The sequence below is a fragment of the Pan paniscus genome, chromosome 11 (genome assembly GCF_029289425.2).
Source record: "Pan paniscus chromosome 11, NHGRI_mPanPan1-v2.0_pri, whole genome shotgun sequence".
NCBI classification, from domain to species: Eukaryota; Metazoa; Chordata; class Mammalia; order Primates; family Hominidae; genus Pan; species Pan paniscus.
In genome coordinates, this window is record NC_073260.2 from 49,988,739 (window position 1) to 50,015,578 (window position 26,840).

Here is a 26,840-nt window from a genome sequence, read left to right on the forward strand (position 1 = left end):
GCACCTGAGCCAGCGTGCACCCTATCTGGCATGCACCTCAGCCTATATGCACCTGAGCCGGCGTGCACCTGAGCCGGCGTGCACCTGAGCCGGCGTGCACCTGAGCCGGCGTGCACCTGAGCCGGCGTGCACCTGAGCCGGCGTGCACCTGAGCCGGCGTGTATGATAAAGATTGTGAACATCTGACATGAAGCACAGCAAGCTGTTGACAGTGATGTTATCTGGAGAGTGTGGTGGGGAGAGACTTTAGCTTTTTGCTTTTTGAACTTCTTTTATTGTTTTATTTTTATACAAATACAATTTTCTAAATCTATTCTTGTGGAAGAACGTGAGTTTTTACAATTGTGGTAAAATAAACATAAAATTGATCATTTTAACCATGTTTAAGGGTATAGTTTAGTGGCATTAAGTACATCCATATTGTTGGGCAGCCATCACCACCCTCCATCTCCTGAGGTTTTTCATCATCCCAAATGGAAACTGTACCCATTAAATAACTCCCCAGCCCTGATTCCCCTTTCTGTCGCTGTGACTGACTACTCTAGGGACCTCCTATAAGTGGAATCACGCAGTGTCTGTCCTTTTGTGTCTGCCTAAAAATAAAGGTATTTTAAAAGACATTTCAATCAAATGGGTGCAGTCATTTTATTTTGTTTTTCCTTTTCCTTTACTTTTAAAATTAATACACAGTAAGAATGATTATCTCAGTGTGCATTTCTGTGAGTTTTAAGACGTGCAGATGGTGTAACCACCACCACAGTTAGAATACAGAGAAATTCTATCCTCCAAGAAAGCTCCCCATACCATCCCTTTATATTCAGCTCCCTCCCAATCACTTATAACTGCTGAGCTACTCTTTGTTCCTATAGTTTACCTTTTCAAGAATGTCATATAATGGAACCACGCAGTACATAGCCTTTTGAGATTGACTTCTTTCACTCACCACAGTGCCGTTGAGGCTCATTCCAGCTGTTGCAGGTATCAATAGTTTGGTTTTTTTTTGTCCCTCTGTAAGTCCATTGTGTGTTTGAACAGAACTGCTGTAAACATTTGTGTATGAGCTTTTCTATGAACATGCAGTTTCATTTCCTTTTGATAAATGTCCAGAAGTGGGATTGCTGGGTCATATGGTCTGTGTGTGTTTATTCTTATAAGAAACTGCCCAAGTCTTTTCTAGTGTGGCGGTACCATATTACAGTCTCACCAGCCACATCACTGTGTACCCTTACCAGCACCTGGTATTGTTAAGTTTTTTTTCTTAAGCCATTCTAATGTATATATAATGTGCTCATTGTGGTTTTAATTGCATTTCCTAGTGGCTAATGATGTAAAACATCTTTTCATGTGCTAATTTGCCATCTGTGTATCCTCTTTGGTGAAGTATCTGTTGAAGTCTTGCTCATATTTTAATTGAGTTATTTTCTTGATATTGAGTTTTGAGACTTCTTTATATATTCTAAATACAAGTTCTTTGTCAGATATGTGATTTGCAAATATTTTCTCTCAATCTTTAGCTTGCCTTTTAATTCTTTTAACAGCATCTTTCACAGAGCCAAACATTTTAATTTTGATGCAGTTCACTTTATCAGTTTCCCAAATGTTGATAGAATCCATAGAAATATGACCACTTTTATGTTGTTGATCTTGGACCCTCTTGACTTTGCTTAACCTCACTTATTAGTTCCAAGAGCTTTTATGTACAAAAAGAAATCCTTGGCATTTTCTACATAGGCAGTCATGCTGTCTGTGAATAGTCCATTTTATTTCATTCTTTTCAGTTTGTGTGCCTTTCCTTTCTTTTTCTTGCCCTGTTTCTTTAGCCAAGACTTCTGGTGCAATGTTGAGAAGTAGTGAGAGCACATCCTTGCCTTGCTTCCGACTTTCGGTGAAAGCATCTGTCTGCCACCATGAAGTATGATGTTAGCTGTGAGTTTTCCATAGATGCCCTTTGTCAGGCTGAGAGAGTTCCCTTCTAGGTTTAGTTTGCTGAAAGCTTTTATCATGAATGGATGTTGAATTTTTTAAATGCATTTTCTATATAAATTGATATGCCTGTGTGCTTTTTCTTCTGTGAGTAGGTGGCTTGCATTTATTGATTTTTGAACACTGAGTCAATCTTGTGTTTTGGAATCAACTCCCTTGGGCTGTGGTGCATTATTTTTACATATTACTGGATTCAGTTTGCTAATATTTGGTTGAGGATTTTTGCATCTGTGTTCATGAAGGGTATTGTCCTATAGTCTTCTTGTAATGTCTTTTTCTGGATTTGCTATCAGGGTAGTGCTGGCCTCATTTAAGTTGGGAAATGTTTTTTCCTCCTCTATTTTGTGGAAGAGAGTGTATGTAATTGTTGTTAGGTTCCTTACATGTTTGGTAGAATTTGCCAGTAAAACTATCTCTGAGCCTTTTCAGATGTCTTTTTCAGAAGGTATTTAACTACATATTCTATTTCTTTCCTGTTTATAGTATTGCTCAGGTATCTATTTCATCTTGTGTGAATTTTGGTGGTTGGTTGTTATTGAGAAATTTGATCATTTCCTCTAAGTTGTTGACTCTTTGTGCACGGAGTTGTTTGCCGTGTTCCTTTTTAATGTCTATGGGGTCTGTAGTGATAACATTTCCTTCTTTCCTGATATTGGGAATTGGGAATGTATTAACATATGAGGACCTCAGAGCTAGTGTTTTAAATGCAGCCTCTGTGTGGAACCAGTCTAATCAGGACTGTAGTCTGTAGTCCTAGGTATTACCAGATTCTTATGGGGCTGGATTCCCTTGGATTACATGATACCCCCTGGGGAGCAGCAGATGAGGTGCCTTAGGAGGGACATTAAGGCTTTTAAGCCCTGGGGTAGCCTTTGGTGCCTGAGTGGTAAGTTAATAGGAACTACCCCAGTGACCTGCAGGACTTCAGTGTCTCTAGAAGTTTCAGATTGCTGCCCCCGAGCATTACACAAGCATTACACGCCGGGAGAATCTGGGCAGCCTTATACCAGAGTGAGAAGAAACCCGCAGCCACCACTTAGAGGGGGGATGAGATTTTCACCACTTTTCCAGGGTGTTTGAGGTGATTATTCTGAGTGGCGTGTTGATAGGTACTGATTTATTTATGTTTTGTTTATTTCCAATAAAGGCCACAAATTAGCCTGTTTGAAAAACCCAAGAAAAATAAGGCCAAAAGGAGTGGTATGTTTTTAGAGTGATGTTTAAGCAGAGATTGCTTTGCCGTCACTTTTCATTTGGTGAGTCAGGGACTGAAGACAGTTGACGGTGTGTCCTTCTGAACGCTCTGTTGTCAGCTTTCATCTTAGGTCATAAAGTAGACATTTTTTCACTGATGGACTTTGGGGAATTTGGTTCCTGACCCTGATATTGTAGCGTCTTCCTATGTGAGGGAAAAGGTCACAGTTTTGTAGTGATTCTTCAAGTGAGATTAGTTTTGCTTCACTTAAAAAATCTATGTCATGCTGGGGTTTAAAATAGAGTGATTTATGAGCAATAAAAAGAAAATAGATTTCTGCAAATGCGGAGGGTTTGGAAATACCTGTTGCAGGTGGAGTGGAATGGGGTTCTGTGCAATCCCTGGAGCCATCCTACGGCGCTGAGTTTTCTCAGTGATCAAAGTCGTTTGGATGAGCAGGCCTGACACCACGACTACTCTAGTCTTTCGGTGTCTTCTCGCAGATGATTCTCTTTGGACAGGCTGACTCTCTTTCTGCTGCAGGGATGTGTAACGTATGCATAAACAGCTGGCTAAGCACCTCCAGCCCTGGGAGAGCCCTTGGGGCTGGGAGGGCTGCTCTCCAAGCCTGAGGCTGTGGGACATGCCACTGCCAGCTCTCCCTGCTTCTGCTGTGGGCATATCCTTGCAGCAATTTATAAGAATCATGAGGCTGGGCGCAGTGGCTCACGTCTGTAATCCCAGCACTTTGGGAGGCTGAGGCAGGTGGATCACAAGGTCAGAAGTTCAAGACCAGCCTGACCAACGTGGTGAAATCCTGTCTCTACTAAAAATACAAAAATTAGCCGGGCGTGATGGTGCGCACCTACAATCCCAGCTACTTGGGAGGCTGAGGCAGGAGAATCTCTTGAACCTGAGAGGCAGAGGTTGCAGTAAGCTGAGATTGTACCACTGCACTCCAGCCTGGGCAACAGAGTGAGATTCTGTCTCAAAAAAAAAAAAAAAAAAAAAAAATCATGCGCTCCCAGGTGTGGTTCCCCCTCCCCCACCCCCCCGGATTAAACAAATAACACATTTACTGTAAGAAGTTCAGGTAACTCAAAGGAGGAGAATGAAATCAACTCCTCCACCATGTATGTCCTTAGGTAACTGATGGCCCTAGTCTCCTTTGGGGCTGAATTGTAGGAACCGGATGGCTGTGAACTCAAAGGATGCTGTGGTATAGGGACCTCGGAGGGAGCATCAGATGTGTGTGTTTTCACAAGGTCATCCAGGTTCTACGATGTAAGGAGCCAGGAAGCTGGGGACGTGAGGACATGAGGAGAAGGGTGGGCACGTGCTCATACAAGTGCAAGGGCCGTGTACCCATGTCCTTGTGTGGCCACCAGGAAGGAGGCAGGCATGATACATGAGCTCGGACAGGAGTGCCCACATCTAGTCATGGAAACTTTTCAGCCTGAACAACAAGGGGGACAACCCCCGTTAACTTCACACATGGGGCTGTGAATGCTGCAGATGAATAATTCAGTTTCTTTCTGGGAGGTCGGTGACATTTTCATTTCTGCTCTGGTTGCTTGTAAAAGAGTAACAGGGCCCTTTTTGGGCCTTGCATTCTGGAGCTGGTGGCTCAGAAACTTCTAGTTATAGAGTAACAAGACCACTGTGGGGAGGGAGCAGCATCTTTGAAGGAGGCTCCGATAATGACATCAGGCTCGTATTGGTCATCGTCATGTGCACTCCGAGGTGAATGCTTGTGACCTGGTAGCCGCCTCCCTGCTGCACACAAGGACAGAACTCAGTGGAAACACAGTCCATGTAGGCTGCAGACCACGTTTCCACGTGCTGGGTTTGGGTAATAATTACTGTGTACTAATTGCAGTGGAAAAGTGGAGTTAGCTGTGCCTTGAGAGTGTGCACATGCAGGTGAGTGATGCTTCTGGAGCATGACCTTGTGCACACGGGGGCTGTGTGCTCCCTCGATGATGCACTGCGTGTGGTCCAGACGGAAAGGTCACTCACAGAGGTCATGGGCAGCCCTCGGTACATATGGAGAGCAGTCAAGCATGTGTTCACCTGGCCTGTGAGTGTTAGCGTGTCCCAGGTGTTGTAGGTGTGGATGCCTGGGGAAAGCCAGAAGGGAAAGGCCCCAGGCAGCCCTCTGTCTAAGGTTGTGGATTCTTAGAGGTGTTCGAGGAGCCCGGAAAGAATTCCAGATTGGCAGAAAGAAAAGGCGTTTCTGAAAATGAGTCTGCATCACTGTGTGGGAACTCAGAGCGGAGTGATCACCCTATTTTTTGTACAAGTCAGGGGAAATTACGTTTGTGTGTGTCATTGAGCATTTCGTGTGCCTGATCCCTTGGTGTGTGCCCCAGCAGCTGCGGCACTGTGCTACGGAAGCCCCTGGCCAGGCCAGGGCTGCAAACTGCCTGGCGTGCACCCTGTGTGGTCCTGCCCCTCCATGGTGCCTTGGACACCTCAGCTTCTCACTGTGTCACATGGTGGACCATCTCCTCAAGCCCCAGTGCTCCAGTGAGCCCACCTTCCCCCCTGCCTCCAAGAAATGCAGGAGTCACTCCTGACACCATCTCTAGACACACCTTATTCTGCAGCATCACCTTCCCATTGGCTAAAGCTGGTTTCCTCCTAAACCTGTGAACTCCATCTTCTCCTCATTCCACCTTGGACTTGGGCATAGGCAGCCTTTGAATGGAGCACTGGGGCCACCCAGGGCTCACCTGTCTTTGTACAGCTCTGTAAGTCATAGATATCTGAAGGCAATGCAAATAATCCTTGTCCCTAGATGTGCAAATGGGTTCAGCCTCCTGGAGAGACAATTGACTCCCCATGGAAAAGGCTGGTATTGTGTCCATTGGAAATTCATGTCAATATTCTTTTACTCTGTATTATTTTTTTCTTGAGGTGAAATTCACATAACATAAAGTTAATCATATTAAAGTGAATAGTTCCATGGCAGTTAGTACATTTGCAATGTTGTGCAACCTCTAGCTCCAAGACATTTCCAGCACCCCACAAGGAAGCCCCCTAATTATCAATCCATCATGGCCCAATCCATCCCCATTCCCCCAGCCAACTCCATGTCTTTTTGTGATTCTTTGACTTCTCCTCTGAAGGGATTGTGACACCTCCTTGGTTCTCTTGTGAGTGATGATTTAATAATGTTTTTAATGCATGGTCATTTTTTTTAAGTGACCCGTTAGCAGCCATCACCCCTGGGCTGAGTGGCCAGCAATCTCACCAGATGGATGGTGCTGGTTTCCTGGGGACTTAGGCCCCTCTTATCTGTTCTCTGCGGGATGCACCGGACTAAGGGCTCTTTTTAAAGTGAGAATCTGGTCATGGAGGGCAAGGAGGAACATTCTGTGGGCGGATCTTCCCAGTCTTGTCTGTGGGTCTGAGCCAGCATGAGAGGCTCTTGGGTGATATGTGGAAATGTGCCCCCTTCCTGGGCTGGCCCTCTTTGCCCCTGGCAAGTTGGTCAGTGAGTATTGGTTAATTATTGTGTGCTCAGTGCTTTGTAAAGCATGCGAGATGTCTATAGCTATAGAGAGGACATGGTGTCAGAAACAGAGATGCATCCAAATAAAGCAAGCAAGCTAATATAATTTAGAGCCAGCATATGCTTGCATTAGAGATGTCACCGTGGGCTGAGCAGAGAGCAGGACCCTCGCCCTGGGGGTGCTCTCCGCACCCTCCCCTCACACCCCGTGGTAACTCAGGCTTATCCAGCCCTCTCCAGGAGGCGGAGGACCCCTGCAACCCTGCCCATTTCCTAATGGACCCAAAGAATGAGGATGTGGTTTTTGTCTAGCGCTCACCTCTCTGATGGTTGACCTCTGTGACTGCCTGAGTTGCTGTCAGTTTCCCCTGGGGGTGCTTCACTCTGGGGAGACCAGTGGGTTTTGAACCCTGTCCTCAGTGTCCCTGTCCTCTCCTTTGTTCCCATGATCTTGCAGGGAGAGGACCTGTTGCTGCCCTTCCTAGCTGGGGTGTTGCACCCCACATCTGAGGGGTCTCTCCTTATTGATGAACTCCTGTCTTTTCCTGTCCAGATCCTGGGCACTGGGGAGGTGGCCAGAGGCAGCCTGGCTGCGCCCTGCTGCTGGACTTGTAATGTGTTGCCCCCCCAACCCCAACTATGACTGCCTTGCCCCTGAGGTCCTCAGCCCCACCCCAGCTGTTTATAATCATCCGAAACCCAGGTCAGAAGGCAGGATTTCCAGCCATTCCTTTTTTCTCACAGGTAGCATCTTGGTGAAATAATTCAATTTACAATTAAGTATTTTTATTTTACATCTTCAACATGATTAGAACAAACTGTCCTTCGTCCCTGAGAGCGTAGTGCATCTGAGAGAAGAGAGGAAGAAACAGGCTCACAGTGCGGTTTTGTGGCAGTTTTCTTGGGGGTGGGGGAAGGTGAGTCACACTCTCCATTTTTGACTGGTGTTCTGATTCTGAAATTTAAGAAAAGCACATAGAACCCCAAAAGCACGTGTCTAAGGTGGAAAGTGGAGAAAGTGCCCCCATGACTGCAAGGGTTGAAGTTAAGCCTTTGGCTCTAGTTGGCACGATTTGGTTCTTTTTTTTTTTTTTGTCTGAGACAGAGTCTTGCTCTGTCACCCAGGCTGGAGTACAGTGGTGCAATCTCGGCTCACTGCAACCTCCACCTCCTGGGTTCAAGCAAGCCTCCTGCCTCAGCCTCCCAAGTAGCTGGGATTACAGGTGCCCGCCACCACACCCTGCTAATTTTTGTATTTTTAGTAGAGATGGGGTTTCACCATGTTGGCCAGGCTGATCTTGAACTCCTGACCGTGTGATCTGCCCGCCTTGGCCTCCCAAAGTGCTGGGATTACAGGCATGAGCCACCATACCCGGCCCACCATTTGGTTCTTTAAACACAACATAGAAACCTTGTGTTGTGAATACACTTTGGAGACTGGTTGACGCTAAGTAGTTTTGTACCTCCCCACCTCTGCTGCAAAAATGAAAAAGCAGCAGCGAAAAAGGGCTGGTCATGACCTGGATGAGAAAGAGCAAGGCTGGGACTTGATCATGAAAAGCCCCCAAGTAGCCCTGCTGAACAGATTTAGCACCTGGGAATGGACCGCTGTCTACGGAGAGGACCAGATGGATCATGCAAAAGATGGCTGGTATGAGCCTCAGGTAGATTTTTAGCTCAGAAATGAATGGGCTTGGTTAATAAGATGGGTTAACCATGTTCCACTGTGGCTTTCCCACTGCAAATGCAGGGAGCAGCTATTCAAAGATTCTGAAAAGAATATAGTAGCAGGTGGTTTGGGGAGGAAGATTAGAATTGCAAGTATTCCTCAACTGGGCATGAGTCTACCATTTTTCCCCATCTGGTATTCCCCAGTCTGAACTCAACACATTGGAAACCTGGAAGTGGGTACTGGGATGCAGAGAAGAGAGTGCCAGAAGCCTTCTAGGTTTGGCTTAAGGAGTAGAAAGGAACATTCTAGTGTTCAGAGTACAGACCCTTTTGTTCTGTTTCCCTTTTCTGTGTTCTCTTACATGCCTCTCTTTCTCTCTCTCCTCCCTCCCCCCTGCCTCCCTCCCTCCCTCCCTTCCTTTCCTCTCTCTTTCCCTTCCTTCCTTCCCTCCCTCCCTCTCTTTCTCTCTCTCGCTTTCTTCTCCCCTTCCCTCCCCTCCCCTCCTTTCTTTCCAGCACAGTCTTGCTCTTTTTCCCAGCTGGAGTGCAGTGACATGATTACAGCTCTCTGCAGCCTCAAACTCCCAGGCTCATGTGATCCTCCTGCCTCACCCTCCCTAGTAGCTGGGACTACAGGTGCATGTCACCACACCCAGCTAATTATTTTTTATTTGTAGAGACAGGCTCTCACTTTGTTGCCTTGGCTGGTCTTGAACTCCTGGCTTCAAGTGATCCTTCCACCTTGACCTCCTAAAGTACTGGGATTACAGGCATGAGCCACTGCATCTGGCTGGGACAGCTTTAAATAGGAGGTGTTGTTGGCTTGTTGTTGTTTTGAGTTGTTTGCCATAGACTGGTATTGGGGAATTTTTACTCCTTCAAATTCAAAACATTCCATCATTTTGCCAAAAACAACCCCACCTATTTTGTACAGAAAACACAGCTCTCCTTATGTGGGTATGCCACAGGGAAAAATCATTTCCACATTTTATCAGCCAGTTGCCTGCTGCTGCTCACATCAATGTTGTTATAAAGGAAGAGCATTGGTGGCCGCTTCCCTTGGAGCCTGCTTCTCTGTAGAAGCTAGCCTTATGGGCTTTTGTGCCATACGTTAATGTACAGATAATAATCTTAGTTACTGTGAATTATAATAGCACCATATTTAAATTTTGGACTGAGTTAGCCAGATGATCTATACCTGTGAGAAATCAAGTTTCAAGAATTTGCAATGCACTCACGCCAAGCGATTTCTGGCATTTCTTTCTGGGTGTGCAGACCACCCTGGGCAGAGAGGGAGTGATTTTAGCCTCACGTGCTTCAGTTAGGGATTCAGCAAAGTCTGAGAATTTCCCTTCTTAACCCAAACCACGTTTAATGAATCACTAGGAAAAGCAGGTTGGTAAAACTCATCCTAGCCTTCTTAAAATTACCCATTTGTTGTTCAAGAAATATACATCAGGCCAAGCACGGTGTCTCATGCCTGTAATCCCAGCACTTTGGGAGGCCGAGGCGGGCAGATCATGAGGTCAGGAGTTCGAGACCAGCTTGACCAACATGGTGAAACCCTGTCTCTACTAAAAATACAAAAATTAGCCGGGTGTAGTGGCGCACACCTGTAATCCCAGCTACTCAGGAGGCTGAGGCAGGAGAATCACTTGAACCCGGGAGGTGGAGGTTCCAGTGAGCCGAGATCGCACCACTGCACTCCAGCCTGGGAGGGAGAGCGAGACTCTGTCTCAAAAAAAACAAAAAAAAGAAAAAAGAAATACACATAGGCCCTAGGATTCAGGCTTCCCAGGACTCTGGGGGTTTATGATGTCCAGGACACCATGATTCCTATTCATATGCTACTCTCCTAGTATAGGAGAAAAATGTTTGGAGGTTTATTCTGGCAGCCTTCCTGTGGTGCCCACATCTGTCCTGGGAGGGCAATGAGTCACCGTTGCCTCCTCAGTTGTCAGGACTCAGAACTGCAGCCATTTGCTCACAGCCATCCATGTGAAAGACACAAACATACAATTTGGAGCCAGACTGCTGCTTTATCTATTGACATGCTTCTCTCTGGGGGGGGGCTTTTCAGTTTCACAGAGTCAGGAGTATATGGGGTAAAACGTTTTGTTGGGATTACCTGTCCCAATTTCTGCTTGTTGCCGATAGCTAAGAGGTACCCTTGTAAGGTTCCTGATATCCCTGGCATGCTGCTTGCTAGAAAAGTCATTGACAGCAGGCAGGGGCTCACACTTCCACACCACCTTAAGCCTTGTAATTATTTTATCTGGTCATTTTGTAGGGGGAGAGTGGCATCTTGCTTTAATCTGCATTTTTCTGACCTCCAGTGAGATGCACATTTTCTTTCGTGTGTTCAGTTGCAGTTTGCAGTAATCTTAGAAAAGAGGGCCGGGCGCGGTGGCTCACGCCTGTAATCCCAGCACTTTGGGAGGCCGAGGCGGGCGGATCACGAGGTCAGGAGATCGAGACCATCCTGGCTAACACGGTGAAACCCCGTCTCTACTAAAAATACAAAAAATTAGCCGGGCGTGGTAGCGGGCGCCTGTAGTCCCAGCTACTCGGGAGGCTGAGGCAGGAGAATGGCGTGAACCCGGGAGGCGGAGCTTGCAGTGAGCCGAGATCGCGCCACTGCACTCCAGCCTGGGCGACAGAGCGAGACTCCGTCTCAAAAAAAAAAAAAAAAAAAAGAGATCTTGGGGCTTCATGAGCATGCTGAGGGGCCCAGCAGAGCCCCCGAGCATGACTGTAGGATTAGGTGATAGGGTTGTCTGCCCTGGGAGCCCTCTCTCTGCTGCGGGGCGTGGGGAACAGCAGGTCGCCTGCTCCGTCCTCCCCTTCGGCATGTGTGGTGGCCACATATGAGGCTGGGTGTCATTTTCAGCTGGCCCTGCTAAGCCCTGCCTGTCTGCAGGAGGAGGGCGGCTTACACAGAATGCCCAGTGTGCTGAGTTCCATGCTGGAGGGCATGGGTTCTCCCAGGCCTGTAGGATGCCCGTGTCTCTGAGGGGTGTGGTTCACCTTCAGTGTTGCTTCTCCCCTTTTTTCTTGCTCTGCGGCCTCCAGGACCAGCTGTGCATGTGAGGCTGGGGTATCTCTGACATATTCCTGAGCCGTCTCTTGAGCTGTGGGTCTGAACTGGTGGAACCTCGGTTAAACATGTGAGTACCGGTCTTCCAGGAGGCAGAAATCAAAGCTCTCACCTGTGCATCCATTGCATGAGTGTGTGACACATTTTGGAGTTTCAAGTTGTTTGTAATCAGTAAGCAGTTGTCAAATATAAAACAAATCCAGACTTAGTAAGAAGAGGCTTTCTTAGGAGTATGCAAAGGAGGGAATGGACTGTCACAGTAGGGGCCGGGGCCTAGCCACACGCTGACCATGAGATCACACGTGTCTCAAAGGTTAGGCCAAAGGGCTTTTCTTTGTAGGGTGGTGTAGATGAGGCTTAGAAGAACCAGAGGTGGGATATGGGATGAGGGTGGCAGGGTCAGAGGATGCCTTACCCAAGGCCAGCTGTTTCTCAGGAGGGGCTGCACTGGCTCTGTGGGGCCCAAGGGGCCTGGAGAAGGACAGAAGCGAAGCAAGGTTTGGTTATGAGCATTTTGTTGTGAGTGATCGGGAGCAGGCGGGGGATGCATCGTGCCACTGGCCATCAAGAGGCGCAGAGCAGGTGTTGGTGGGTTTCTGTGTCTGGCCTTATCCTGGGTGGGTGGGGGCATCGTGAGCCTTAGCTCAGTCCTGTGGGGAAGGGGCTTTTTTTGTAGCAGTTGTTTCTGGAATGCAGAGGGCAGGGGATTTCTTACCTTCTGCTGTTTTCTAGGAGCACTTGGCATTGTAGCAGTTGTCACCCAGAGTTTTACACAGAATAGGGTGTGTTATTTAGTAACTGGATGCTGGCCTGGGCTCCCTCGTGTTAGCCACATGGGCCCTCAAATCTTAGCCTGGGTCTTGTGGCGTGTGGGCCTTTCTGACCAGCTGAGGACCTTGGTCCCTGCTTCTAGGTAGGTGGCATTTGAGCCAGGTGGAGACAGGAAGGAAGGTGCCTGCCACACACAGGGGCAGCCCCCAAGGCTTGCAAGGAGGACGAGGGTCAGCCCCCTTTGGGACCCAGGGTTGAGCAGGGACAGCTGCAGGGAAGAGGCTCTGGGTCTGCAGGGGGATTCTCATCTCTCCAGGAGGATAAGACCCTCAGGAGTGTTAATAAGACTCCCCCCCAACACCCTTGTAGGCTGTTTCTCACATTGACATGCTCCTGCCTTATCAGCATCTCACTCCCTGAAATGACTTTCTCCAGTTGTTTCTTTGCGTCCTCAGGAGAGCCAGGGACTTTTGATGCAGCTTGGCACACAAAAGGAGCAAAAAGCATTCACTGACGGAATGAATGAGCCACATCCAAACCCTGACTCCCTTAAGCTGCCCCAGGGACTAGAGGCTGTTCACTGGAACTACAGCAGCATCACCTGAGGGCCCATTAGAAATGCATGTTCTTGGGCCCCCCCAGAGCACTACCGGACTGGGGCTCCAACTGGGGCCCAGAGATCTGGCATTCAGATCCTTGCCAGGGGTTCTGCTGCAGGCCGCAGTATGAGAACCACTGACCACAGGCACATGGGGTCTCCAGGAGGCTGCGATGGCTCAGAACCTGCCTCTGAGCTGCTGAGGAGGAAGGAGGTGATTCTTTCCCCAGCGTGTGAGTGGGTGGGAATGCTGGGCTGCAGCTCCCTTGGGGAGAGGATAAGGACCATGCACAGTGTGTGTTTGAGTATGCATATGTGTGTAGGCACATGTGTGTAGGTAGATGTGTATATGAGTACATGTGGGTGTGTGCAGTGTATCTGTATATGAGTGTGCGTATAGGTACATATGTTTGTGCATGTGTTTGTGTGTATGTGTATCCATGTGGGCACGTGTATCCATGTGTGTATATGAGTGTGTGTTTAGGTGTATAGGTGTGTATGTGAATGTGGCATGTGAGTTTGTGCATATATGTATGTGTGTGTGCATGAGTGTGTATGGATGTGCGTGTTTGGATGTATATATGTGCATGTGTATGTATGTGTGTCTCTGTAGGTTTGTGTGTGATTTTGTATGTGAATATACATGTGTGCTTACATGGGTATGTGGGTGTGGTGTACCTGTGTGCATAGGTGTATATGTGTGTGGGTGGGTGTGTGTCTGCTTGGATGGGTGTGTGCATGTATGCATGCATGTGATGCATGTTTGTGGCATGTGTGTGGCAGGCAGTCTTTTAGGTGGGCCCAGGAAGGGAACTGCGTGACCAGCCATGGGTTGGCCTTCCTTAGGATGTATGCACCATGTGGAATTTGTATTTTCCACTAAAGAAAAGGGGCGGTGCTATGTGGGCAACTGTGGTATGTATCTGTTGCGTGTGCAGGGTAAAAACAGCACTAATACGGAAGCTCAGAAATGCAGGGATCAAGTTGCCTTTGGATCCCCAGGCCACTCCACAGCACGAAAAACCTGTTACTGCTCTCTGGACTGTCCTCCCAAAAGCCTGTGTTTCCTGCGCAGCCACTCACACGCATACGTAAGGCCACCGTGGAGTGGTGGGCTTGCCCTGGCTGCCCCTCCACAGCCTGCCTTTTTATTCTGTCTTGGGCAGTTCCCTTTCCACACAAGGTCACCTCCTCAGGGTTTGTTTTTTGTTGTTTGTTGTTTGTTTGTTTGAGACCCAGTCTTGCTCTATCGACCAGGCTGGAGTGCAGTGGCACGATCTTGGCTCACTGCAACCTCTGGCTCCTGGGTTCTAGCGATTCTCCTGTCTCAGCCTCCCAAGTAGCTGGGACTACAGGCATGTACCACCATGCCCGGCTAATTTTTTGTATTTTTAGTAGAGATGGGGTTTCACCATGTTAGCCAGGATGGTCTCGATCTCCTAACCTAGTGATCCACCCACCTCGGCCTCCCAAAGGGCTGGGATTACAGGCATGAGCCACCGTGCCTGGCCTGTTTTTTGTTTATTTGCTTTTTTGAGACAGGGCCTCACTCTGATGCACAGGCTGGAGTGCAGTGGCACAGTCATAGCTCACTGCTTGACAACCTGGGCTCAAGCAATCCTCCCACCTCAGCTTCTCGAGTAGCCGGGACTACAGGCATGTGTCACCATGCCTGGCTAACTTAATGTTTTGTAGAGATGGGGTCTCACTGTGTTGTCTAGGCTGGTCTTGAACTTCTGGGCCCAAGCAATCCTCCCATGTCGGCCTCCCAAAGTGCTGGGATTACAGGCGTGAACCACTGTGCCCAGCTGACCTCCTTGTTCTTTGTGATGGGTGCATACACTTCAGTGTTTGGATAGACCATTTATTTGATTCTGGTCAGCCACTGATGGACTTGGAAGGTTTCCATGGCTTTGCTACGATGCAGGAAGCACCCTCGTGGTGTAGCTTTGTGTCCAAATGGAATGTGATTCAGGAGCATCCCGAGTGTCACAGTCAGGTGCACTGGGTCTGCTCCCCCACTGTCAGGCGCTGTTTTCCCCACCCCATCACAGGCTCTGGTTGCTCAGCTTTGTAGGTTACTACTCATCAGAAAGATGAAAGCGACCATCCTGCTTCAGTTTGTTTCTTTCATCGTTAATGACATCGAACAGCTTGTCCCTTCACTTGCCATTTGCGGCTCTATGCCTTGTGGGAGGGGACTTTGCGATGCTCACTCCCTGCTCCAGGAGGCCAGTGAGGAAGGAAAGAGCCCTTTGCATTTTCTCAGAGTGTTGATTCATGTTTCTCCTTTATGCAGGGGCATTAGTAAGCCTTCCGCTACTTCTGACATTATTTTAAAAAATCCCTCCCAGCTGGACGCGGTGGCTCATGCCTGTAACCCCAGCACTTAGGGCCGAGGCGGGCAGATCACTTTAGGTCAGGAGTTCAAGACCAGCCTGGTTAACATGGTGAAACCCCGTCTCTACTAAAAAAGATACAAAAATCAGCCGGGTATGGTGGCATGTGCCTGTAAGCTCAGCTACTCAGGAGGCTGAGGCAGGAGAATTGCTTGAACCTGGGAGGTGGAGGTTACAGTGAGCTGAGATCGCACCACTGCGCTCCAGCCTGGAGACAGACTGTCTCAAAAAGAGAAACCCTCCCAAATTCTGGTTCCTGTTTGGATTCTTCTTTTCTTCTCTCTCTCTTCCTTGCCCTCCTTCTCCTCCCCTTCTTCTCCTGATTTTGGTTTTTGAGTATGTAATTAATTTTAAAACTTAAAAAGTGTTGGAATATTGAGTGCTAGCACTGACATTGTCTTCATATGTGATTTTAAATTAGGGACTGTTTTGGAGCTTTGTGCTACAGTGTCCTTCTTGACTACACCTTCATTGTGGGTCACAGGGTTTCTGGGTTAGGCCTTGGCCCACCCTGGCTGCTTCCTGCACTAGAGCTCACGCCTAGTGATTGTGTGCTGAGCCAAGGAGAGGCTCTCTGCTAAGTTGGTGCCTGGCCAGGAGCAGAGGGGAGGAGAGAGATGGGTAGGGCGAAGGAAGGTGCAGATGATGCCTCCCTCCCAGTTCTTGATAATCCTTGTCTGCTAGCTGTGATGCCTCCTCTGGTCTCACGTGGCCAGGTAAGCTGTACCCTGTAACTGACAGTTCTCTAGGACGATGCTCTTGCAGTCCCTGGGGGACATTTTTGGCACAGGGTTGGGGTATGGAATTGTGTGTATGTATATTGTAAGGGAATCTGGTAGTTTATCCTGCTCAAATGTGCCCTTTTCTAACTCTGTTTCAGACTCTGCTAACACCAGATAGTGGAAAGAAACCATGTGCTGAAATGTTTGACGACACTGATGGTTTGGTAAGTGTCGGCGTCTGCCTGAGAGCCATGGTTCCTTTTGGAACTGGCTTTTCAGAAGGTCTTGTCCCGGTGTTCCATTCCTCAGTCAGCAGCGATGCCCATTCACTGTATGACCTGCCAGGCAGGTGTCTGGAGAGTGAGGGAGGAAGGCCTGTCTCTGAAAGCTCAGGTGGTTCTGCCTGGAGTGGTAAGGGTCTGTTTAGGGGATGTGGCTATAGAGGAAGTCAGAATGAGTGGGGCAGGGGAGGCAATGAGCGAGGCAATGCTGGGTGTGGCTTGTTTGGTGGTGAGCCCAGTACCCAGCCTCAGCACCAGCTTCCCCGGCAGGAAGGGAAGGGCCCCAGTTGAGGAGGTGCCCCTGCCTGGACTGTCGCCTGAGGACTGGTGCGCCTAGGAGTTCATATTGGGTTGTTAAAGGTGGTCTTTCACCCGACCCTAGGGGTCTTCGGGATCCGGTGGGCAGTTGCTTCTCTTCTGTCCACTAACTCACACCCCCCATGCCCCGTGTTCAGGGAGGTCTGGCAAAGGCAGTGGCTTGGGCTCGGGTGAGGTGGACCGGGGACAGCCCCCTGGGCTGCCACACCTTTGCTCCCACCCCTGCCCTTCAAGTGTGCAGACTGGACGAAGGGGCTGCTTGTTGTCCGAAATTCCAGAGCATCAGGCCACACGAGCCCTGTCACAGACAGCATGTGGGTGCGAGTCCGCACGTCATGGCAGCCCCAGAGGGCACTGGGCCCTCCCTGTCATGGATGAGGCCATGGAGGCACAGCGTGATGAAGTGATACTGTTGTAGGCTATGACCCAGGCTACCCATTTTCTCTGGCCCTGTCCCCACCCCCTCCCAACTGTTGGGATCGGGCTGCCCGCCCTGCAGGGCTGCTGGGCCATGGGCTGGCCCGTCACTTCATGGGTTCAGTTTCCTTCTCTGTAAATGTGAAGAGGCAGAGCCACCCGGTGCAGCTTCCTTGAGGGGCGGGGCTTCCTCACCCGTGCTAGGCACACGCCTGGGCAGAGTCCTGTGCCAGGGCCCCACTGGGTCAGCTGGGGGCTGGGAGTGCTGTGGCGTGGCTGTGCTTCTTCGCCACCCCGAGGGTGGCCTGGGCTGGCACGGGACATGTCTTTCTGCTGTGCAGGATTGTAGGCTCTGGGGGACTCACCCTGTGCAGAATGCTGCCCTCACACCCTGCCGTCACCGTGGGACACCCACTGCGGTTTGACAGTCTCACTGGGTGTGGGAGGTGCCCTCGGTAGCCCCAGGAGGGACCGTCTTCGGCTCAGCAGCCACCTGTGCAGGTCTCTCGTTTCTGGCTTGTTTACATGCTTGGATGGAACCAGAAGAGAAGAGGTCATCAGAAGAAGCTGCTCTGTTTGATTTGGTGGAGGGCCCACCTGTCCAAGGCCCCCAAGGTCCACTCCTGCTAGATCTGGTGTGGAAATAGAGGAGGGAGTGAAAATCTGGGGGGGGCTGACCATGTCAGCCACACCAAGCTAGGGGAGCCTCAGCCACGTCCACACCACCTTCTGTGGCCACTCCTGGAGACGTGGATTAAAGGTTGATGCAGGTGTGTCTGTGTTAGAAGGCGTTTCAAGATGTGACTTTAGCTGTAAGAGGCAGGGTATGTAAGTCCTTGCATCCCCTTTAGAAAGCCAGGTTGTGACTCCTACTGCCTCAGGGGTGCCTTGGCCCTCCTGGTCTTGCCCAGGCTGGGATCTTCCTGGATGCAGCTTTCACATCATAGATAGTCTGCATACACAAGACCATTTGCAAAGGACATACTGAAGATTAAGTCATATATTCTATCGAGACCATCCTGGCTAACATGGTGAAACCCCGTCTCTACTAAAAATACAAAAAATTAGCCAGGCGTGGTGGCGGGCGCCTGTAATCCCAGCTACTCAGGAGGCTGAGGCAGGAGAATGGCGTGAACCTGGGAGGCTGACTTGCAGTGAGCCGAGATCGTGCCACTGCACTCCAGCCTGGGCGACAGAGCAAGACTCCATCTCAAAAAAAAAAAAAAAAAGACATATATTCTAGAACTTGGGTTGAAGTAGAAGCAAAAATAACTTTTAAGGGACTTTTCCGAGCGTGAAGTGGCCCATATAAGGTGCTTTGCCAGCCTTCATGTGGGGAGTTGAGTGCAGAAAGTGAATTCCTTTGAGTTTGATTGTTGTTTTGATACCGCTTGCATTTAAGCTCTTCCTTCTTAATTTACAACAACCCTGTAGTCTTTATAAAGTGCACTGTGTGGGTGCTGCCCAGCCTCCCTAGGGTCTGAGTGTGCCCCACTGCTTGGAGGCAGGGCTGCTTCACCTGCACTGGGATGGAGCCCTGTTCATAGGAGCTGGGCTTTAGTTTTAGCAGATACAGTTCCACGTCTCACAGAGCTGAGAGCAGGAAGACTGTAGATTTAATTAAATGACACTGAAAGGGGAGGTAATTACTTCTGCATGTTTCAGGAGGCCCAGGAGGGTGTCCCAGGTCCTCTGCTGCAGCCCTGTGAGGCTGTTACCTGGAAAACACCCAAGATCCCATCCCTGATGGGCACTCAGGGTCCTGTGCATTACTCTGACTAATGATGAACAATGTGAGCTTTCCTCTCTGAAGCCTGGCTTTGGAGATAAGCCATGCAGTCTAGAGACAGTGCAGCAGGTCATTTCAGAGGAAGCATGGTCAAGCCGTGCATCCCAAAGCTGCTTTAACAGGACGGGACACCTGGCGTGGTGGCTCAGGCCTATAATCCCAGTACTTTGGGAGGCCGAGGTGGGTAGATTATCTGAGGTAGGGAGTTCAAGACCAATCTGGCCAAATTGGTGAAACCCCCGTCTCTACTCAAAATACAAAAATTAGCCGGGCGTGGTGGCTCATGCCTGTAATCCCAGCCACTCTGGAGGCTGAGATAGGAGAATCGCTTGAAGCCAGGAGGCGGAGGTTGCAGTGAGCTGAGATCACACCATTGCACTCCAGCCTAGGCGACAGAGTGAAAAGGCTGGGTGCGGTGGCTCACACCTGTAATCCCAGCACTTTGGGAGGCCGGGGCTGGCAGATCACGAGGTCAGGAGATTGAGACCATCCTGGCTAACACAGTGAAACCTCGTCTCTACTAAAAATACAAAAAATTAGCCGGCCGTTGTGGTGGGCGCCTGTAGTCCCAGCTACTTGGGAGGCTGAGGCAGGAGAATGGCGTGAACCTGGGAGGCAGAGCTTGCAGTGAGCTGAGATTGCGCCACTGCACTCCAGCCTGGGTGACAGAGTGAGACTCCATCTCAAAAAAAAAACAAAAAAATCCAGGACAGGACATAGAGGGTACTAGCACCATCCAGCTGCCTCTGGCACATAGGAGGGGCCGGTGGCCAAGGGTTCATTTATAGTAATCAGAAGCTTCCACACCCTCAACACACTCAGATCCATAGCACCTCCTCCTATCAGTGGCTGTGTGGGTGGTACTGCCTCCTTATGCCTCATAGGATCCCTACTTAGTATCCTAGCTGGACACCACACCTGATACAGAGCACCAGAAGTGTGCTGATCAGAGCCGAGATGCCTCGAGCAGTTACAAAGAGTTTGCACACAGAAGGCAAGATGCACTACCTTGTTCATGACCTGTGTGCATGACATGCAGAAGGATTGTATTTTGGATGTGTATTGGGCTAGATAAAATATATTACTAAAGCAAACTTAGTCTTTTTTTTTTTTAATGAGCAAATCCAAATTTATTTTAATGTCATGTCATTTTCAATGTGTTTAAAAACCTCATAAGTTAGTGGGAGCCCTAGTTTCCTGGGACAGCATGCCAGAGGTACTGAAATTTGTCACCTTTCTCTACAAAGCCCCAGCAATCCAATCCAAGTCCATAGCTTCAGAAAGCCAGGAGTTTTATCTTCAGTCAGTCTACTCCTCTGGTTCTTGGTTTTTCTTTCAAGGGAGGGAGATCACAATATTTCAAACAGGGAACAAAACCAGTTGAGCTTCCAGCTCAGGTTTGTGTAAGATGGAGTGAGGGAAGACCCCATTGACTCCAGAGAAAAGGGTAAGGTCGAGATGGATTATTTCTTTATAGCTTTGTGAAAATGGAAGAAAAAAGATTGACAAATGAGGATCCATTTCATAGATGAGAATTGCTTCATAAGTGAAGGCTCCAGCTCCTAAAATGGGAGGGGCCTGACTGACAGCCTGAATCAGATGAGGAGTCGGCCACACTGAATAAAAACTATCTGAAAAATAATCCTCCTAATTTTGAAGCCAGATAAAACACTTGGGGAGAATGGAAAAAGAGGAAAAAGCCCCCAAACAGATGGAAAAATGCTAACATCAGAATGGTATAAAAAAATTCGGCTGAGTTTTCAGTGGTGGTGGCTAATTTAGCCCTGTTCTATTGTAGGGTTACAAACCTTGACCAAGCAGAGAGTAGAAGAAAAGGCTAGAAAGAGGGGCTTGAAGACAATGAATTTTGACTCCTGATTTTATTATTTAATTTCTTTTGTTCATTTAAAGTCTTCTGTGGTTGGGAAGCCTCGCCTCCCAAGACCAGAGTCAGATGGAGCTGGTTGTTGTTGGAAGGGAGTGGGTTGCAAAACTGGGGTGGCAGCAGGGACACCCCCACTCTGCTGGCAGTCCTAGGTGGAGAAGAACTGCACTTCAGAGTCTAGGGTGTGGTGGGAAGGGGATGAGGCAGGAGCAGCAAGCTGGGGAGATGGGACCCACCTTGGTCCCCAGCTTCATTTTCTTCTAATGTTTCCACACTAGTGGCATTCTCTGCAGTCTTGGAGGCCTTTTTTTTTTTTTTTTTTTCTTTTTCTGGGTTTTTCGACTTGCAGAACTCTGGAGGAGGGTCTTTAGCTCTGCATCCTGGACCTTCATCTCAGACTTATAGAGGTCAGGCTGGAAGGGACCACTGGTTATCTGCATGGGGCCATTGGGCAGGAGCAGAACTGTAAATTTAAACTGGGCAACAAATTCACCCTCCTTCTTGTAGAGAACATTAAATGGTTGCAGCATTTCATGTTTGGCGCACTCCACCACACCCATCCGAGCCTTCTTCTCATCTTCACATGCTCTTAAAGTAAATGGCATGGCATCAAAATGCCTTTTCATCTCACTGAAGAAGGTACATCAAGTTTTCATTTTCAGTCCATACTGTTTGGAGGGGTCTCATTTGTACATAGTGGTTCTCTCTCCTGCGTCCTTGGTCTTGCCCTCTCCTGAGCTGATGAGAACATCCACAGCATATACTTCATGTACCTCAAATTCAGCTTTTTCATGGTCCTTCTTCTGCTGGTCTGTGGGATTCTGGGTAATGGTTTTTTCTCCATCGATGACATGCTGCTTCAGCTGGTGTGACAACATACCTTCTATTGGCATGCAGTTAAATAAGTGGGCAACTTTGTTCCAGGCTTCTGTCACTTGTGTGTTCTGATTTCCAGGTGTGACCAGGCATAGGGCAGTTTCAGCACAACGGTGAGCTGCCTTAATAACATCTGCTTTCCTCCCTGTTACTTGGGTCCCCTGAGCTACATCAGTCACAAAAGTACGAGCTACATTAGTGATGAAGCCATTCACATGGACCCCAAGGTCAATTTTTACCAAGTCACCTTCCTTGAGAATATAATCCTGGTCTCTCTTCAAAGGGGAGAAGTGACATACACAGTTATTTACCAAAATGCTGGTGGGAAAAGCAATACGTTTCTTCATCTCTTTTTCTTTCTTGAAGATTTTCCCTGTTTCTTGCATAATCACGGCATCACCTTTCTCACACAGGCTCAGTACTGACACACCTGAGCTAGATGCGTCCACCAAGGACCAAAGTACCCCATTGGCAATGTCGCCCCCCATCTTATAGTTGGTCACGACCAGGTCCTCGGCGATAGTTTGCTCCTGCTGCTCGTCCTTGCCTGACATCTTCCTGCCACCACCACTGCAGCCTCGTTTCCCCTGAGCTGCCGCTCTGCCTCCCTTCCCAGCCGCAGGCTGTGGTCAGAGCTCCCTCGATCCTCGAGGAGAGGGCGAGCGAAAGCCGCGAGCTTAGTCTTTTAGCGTGACTTCTAAGAACATCTGAAATTATACCTGTGGCTCGCCTGGTAGGTGTAGGATCTAAACTGCTCTTTGGTGCCCTTGGATTTGACTTCCTCTCCTGCTCAGGCCCCGCCTCTGTAGTTGGGAGCTAGTGACTTGTAACAACCATATCAGGCTTTGAGAGTGTTTTTAGCCAGCTTTAAGTGCTATTATTTTGCATTTATGCAGACGATTACAAAATAGCCTGCTGGGCCTTAGCAAATAGCCAGGTTTCACCACTGAGATTGTACATCTGCCGGGCTCACGGGCCTGTGCTTTCAGTGAGCATACCCCTCCCCAAAAGGCCCCGTGCTATCCGGGCTTGTGTCTCCCTTGTTTTCTGTGGGTAAGACTTACACAGTGTATTTGCCACTGATTTTCCGTGTCCCAGCTGTACCCTGAATGCATCAATGGGCGTGCTCAGCCTGCAGGTCAGTGATGGTTTGTGATGAGCCCCATCCTGCCTTCCCGTGGGAGGAGGGTCCCCACGTAACCCTTTCAGACCCTGACCTTCACTTGCTTTGGCCACCCCTGGGGTCCCACTGAGGGGCCGCTATCTATGCAGCTGCAGGACACACGCTGGAGTCCTGGGAAAAGCCCCTCAGGCACTTCCACATCTGGCCGGGCTATTTATATCCCTCAAAATGGCCCATTTTTCTTTGCAGAGAGTGAACATGTGGGCGATGCTGTCATGCCCGCCAGTGAAGCCCGTGAAACAAGCCCTTTCATTGAATAGCTTTCTGGGTGCGTCTGACACATTCTCATCTATGTGCAGAGGCCTCGCGGTTTTACGCCTTCTCTGCTGCCGTTGTGTGGATCGCTGTTCCTCAGAGTGTAGGCGGGCTGTGGCCCCCACAGCAGCCCGTTCCTGGTGCTGGGGCAGCCCGGCTGGTCTGGGTAGGCATACCTTGCTTCCCTGTCTCTATCCCACATCGCCCAGGGGAGGGTGGGTCCTCCATGGCCTGTCATGCACAGTTCACTGAGCTCCTGCCCTGGGTCCCTTATGCCTGGGCAGTGGGGCATCAGCAGAGGAAATAGTATTTACTGTTGGGGCAGACAGACCCCAAAGGAGATCAATAGGTCAGGTATGATTGGAGTTACAAGGGGGAGAAATAAAGCGGAAAAAGATGCCAGGGGCAATGGCTTACTCTTGTAAATCCCAGCACTTTGATAGGCTGAGATGGGAGTATCACTTGAGGCCAGGAGTTTGAGACCAGCCTGGGCAACATAGTGAGACCCTCATCTCTATAAAAATATAGAAAATCAGCCAGGCATGGTAAAATGCACCTGTAGTCCCAGCTGCTCAGGAGGCTGAGGTGGGAGCGTGACTTAAGACCAGGTATTCAAGGCTGCAGTGAGCTATGATCACACCACTGTACCCCAGCGTGGGTGACAGAGCAAGACCCTATGCAAATAAATACATAAAAATAAAATACAAATAAATAAATACATAAAGCAGAGAAGGAGATGAGACGGGTTCTACAAGGGGAGCTGGGCTGATTGATGGAGCCAAGGCTGGCGCCATGCCTGTGCCTGGGGAGGAGCACCGTATGCATGGGGAACAAAGGAGCAAAGGCCCCGAGACAGATGGGAGCGAGTCTTGGGTGTCCAGGGAGCACTGAAGTGGTGGTGGGGGGCAGTGGGCCGAGGCAGAGTGAGGAAGGGCAGGGGCAGGAGAGGAGGTGGTGGGTGGGGGAGTTTGAGGGGTTGGGGAAGACCCCTGCCTCCTGGGGAAAATGGGCCATTGTGGGGGTGCCGGTCACCCGGTTAGGAGGCTGTGAGGTGGTCTGGGAGAGCGGTGCTGGTGTGGGCACAGTGCAGCAGTGTCGATGAGGAGTGGCTCCCTTCAGCGCTTATTTGAAGGTGGACCCAGAGGACTTGCTGCCAGCTTGGATCTGGGGTGGGTCATGGTGGGGGTCGGGAAGCACAGAACACCCTGGATTTTGGCCTGAGCCATTGGAAAGACTTAGGCTCCAAGTGGGCTTCCACCTGGGCTGTCTTGGAGGCATCTCAGCTTTGGGGAGGTGAGGAGCGTGGTTTGGGGACACGGGAAGCTTGAGGTGCTTATTAGTGGGGAGGAGGCTGTGGGGTACCTAAGCCTGGAGTTGAGGAAACATCTGAGGACTAGCCCAAGGGTTAGTCCTGACTGGAGCCGGGGATATGGAGGTCTCCCAGGGCAGGCCCCCTCAGAATGCCCTTGCTCCTTCGCTGTCAGGTAGAGACATGTCTGAACCTGCTCCTGCTCCATGCTGGCCTGCAAGGGTCACAAGGAGAGACCAACCTTTGGGTGCCTCCATCGAGGACAGACAGGCAGCATGCGAGGGAGGGTCGGGGTTCAGACTGGCTGGCGGGCTGCGGTGGGAGAGATGGTCTGGGCCTGGGAGATGAGATGGACAGACCCACAAGGATAGGACATGTGGCAGGGTTCGGAAGGGAAGGCATCTGGGGAATTGAGGGTCTCCTCTTATCTCCTGCAGTCTTTGGGGGCAGCACCTATCCCACAGGGGCACGCCCAGCTGAGACTTCGAGTCCTCTGAGCTGGACACAGTGTGGGCAGGGAGCCCGCCTGAGGCCTGGGTGCAGCGTGGCGTGGGGAGTGGAAGGCACGTCCCGAGGGGAGTCACTTTCCTCCCCCTCCAGGGTGCCTGGCACATAACCCCCCTTTCATGCCTCAGTCTCCTCCTGCTGCTGCCTTGTTTTAGAAGGTGTGGCCGCCAGGGTCCAGGATGGCCCACACCCCTGCTGAGGGAAAGCGGGAAGCGGCTGATCGTTTGTGCAGGGAGCCTCGGAGCCCTGGAGAAGTCCTGGGAGGCAGCCTCCCCTCTCTGCCCTCCTTGGTGGCCTGAGAGAGGCCCCGTGGTGCTTATCATGGAGACGGGATGGTGTGTCTTGTTTTCTTTAGCCCATGTTGGGCTGGGTGGGGTCATGGCCTTGGAGCAGGCCCTGTTCAGAGCCACTCAGTCTCAGGGTTTTTTTGTTCTTTGGTTTTGCCCCTTGTGGTAGGCCAAATGATGGCCCCCGAAAATACCAGATTCTAACCCTTGGAGCCTGAGAGGGTGACTTTATATAGAGTTAGAGTCTGCAGCTGGGACTAAGTTGAGGATCTTGAGGTGGGGAGATGATTCTGGACTATCTGGTGGGCCCCAAATGCACTCACAAGTGTTCTTCTCAGAGGCAGCAGAGGGAGATTGGACACAGAGGCTAGAGTAGTGGTGGGTGTGGGGTGGATTTTATCTGCCAATTGGGCTGGGCCTCGGGTGCCCAGATAAGTGGTCAGGTGCTATTCTGGGTGTCTGTGTGGGTGTTCCTGGGTGAGGTTGACATGAGAATCCGTAGACTAAGGAAAGCTGTTGCCTGGGAAGCAGGATGGACAGACCCGCAGGGATAGAACACATGGCAGGGCCTGGAAGGGAGGGGGTCTGGGACATGAGGGTCTCGTCTCATCTTCTGCTGGGGGTGCAGTGCTTGTCCTGCATGGCACCTCCAGCTGAGCCTGCAGAGACCTCTGAGGTGGACGCAGAGGCTGGGAGCATGGGTAGGGAACCCGCCTGAGGCCTGGGTATGGCGTGCAAAGTAGAAGGTGGGGTAGGAGGTGGCCCTCCCCAGAGTGAGTCGGCCTCACCCAATCCGTCGAAGGCCTTAATAGAACAAAAAGACCTGGCTTCCCAAGTCAGAGGGGACTTCGGCTATCTGACACTCTGTGAATGGAAGCTTCACAGGGTCTCCAGCTTGTGGATGACAGATCCATAATCACGTGAGCCGAGCACATAATAAATCTCTCTCTCTCCCTGTGCACGTCCTATTGGTTCTGCTTCTCTGGAGAACCCTGACTAACCAAAGAACCACAAAGCAAGGAACGCTGCTGCCACCAGAAGCTGGAAGAGGCCAGGAAGGGAGTCTCCCCTGAGGCCTCCAGAGCGAGCATGGCCCTGCTGACACCCTGATTTTGGTCAGTGAAACTGATCTCAGAATTCTGTCCTGCAGAACTGTGAGGGAATACATTTCTGTTGTTGTAAGCCACCCAGTTTGTGGTCACTGGTGAGAGCTGCCGCCTGAAAACCATACAGGCAGTGTAAACAGTGCTTCTGTGAATACCCTGGCCATGCTCTGGAGCTGTCATTCAGTGCATGGGTTTCAGGGAGCAGCACTCACGGTCCAAAGAGCATTTACCTCTTCCTTGTAATAGATCTTGCAAGATCCGTTTCTGAAAAGATCCAACAGTTCATTCTTTCCCTGAGAGCACAGGGAGCTCCCTGTTCCAGCACCTTCTTTCGGCGGTGGCATGAAACACTGTAAACTGACTTGTCAGTCTTCAGGGGCAGAGTGACAGCTTTGTGGCCTTGATGGCGTCGCCCCAGATCCTGGTGAGTGTCGCGTCCTTGTTGGATGTTCTGTGGCCGTTTGGATCTTCTGTGAATCGCCTGTTGTGTGTTGTGACCCTGTTCTGTCGGGATGTTTAGCCCTCTTTTGCCAATCTATAGGAGCTCTGGATTTGTTATAGATATTGATCTTTCTTCTGCTTGGAAAACATTTATTCCTAATTCTTTTCTTTGCCAGTTTCTTTTATTAATGTATCATTTGCTGTCCAGATTAACTCATTTTATGGTCGAATAT

The 26,840-nt window shown here is 49.9% G+C and overlaps 1 protein-coding gene and 1 pseudogene across 14 annotated transcripts in view; one reads left to right on the forward strand and one right to left on the reverse strand.

Annotated features, from left to right (window-relative positions):
• SEMA4D (semaphorin 4D) overlaps nt 1–26,840 on the forward strand; it is a 137,191-nt gene that overhangs the window by 26,301 nt on the left and 84,050 nt on the right. For 12 of the 14 annotated variants that reach the window (XM_055091797.2, XM_063594348.1, XM_055091796.2 and 9 more), the window contains one exon: nt 16,112–16,177. The exons of the other annotated variants lie outside the window; for them this stretch is intronic. The gene's annotated coding sequence lies outside the window, so the exon portion shown is untranslated. The remainder of the gene's footprint in view (nt 1–16,111; nt 16,178–26,840) is intronic. 14 annotated transcript variants of the gene reach the window in all.
• LOC117981736 (proliferation-associated protein 2G4-like) lies at nt 19,860–25,419 on the reverse strand (annotated as a pseudogene).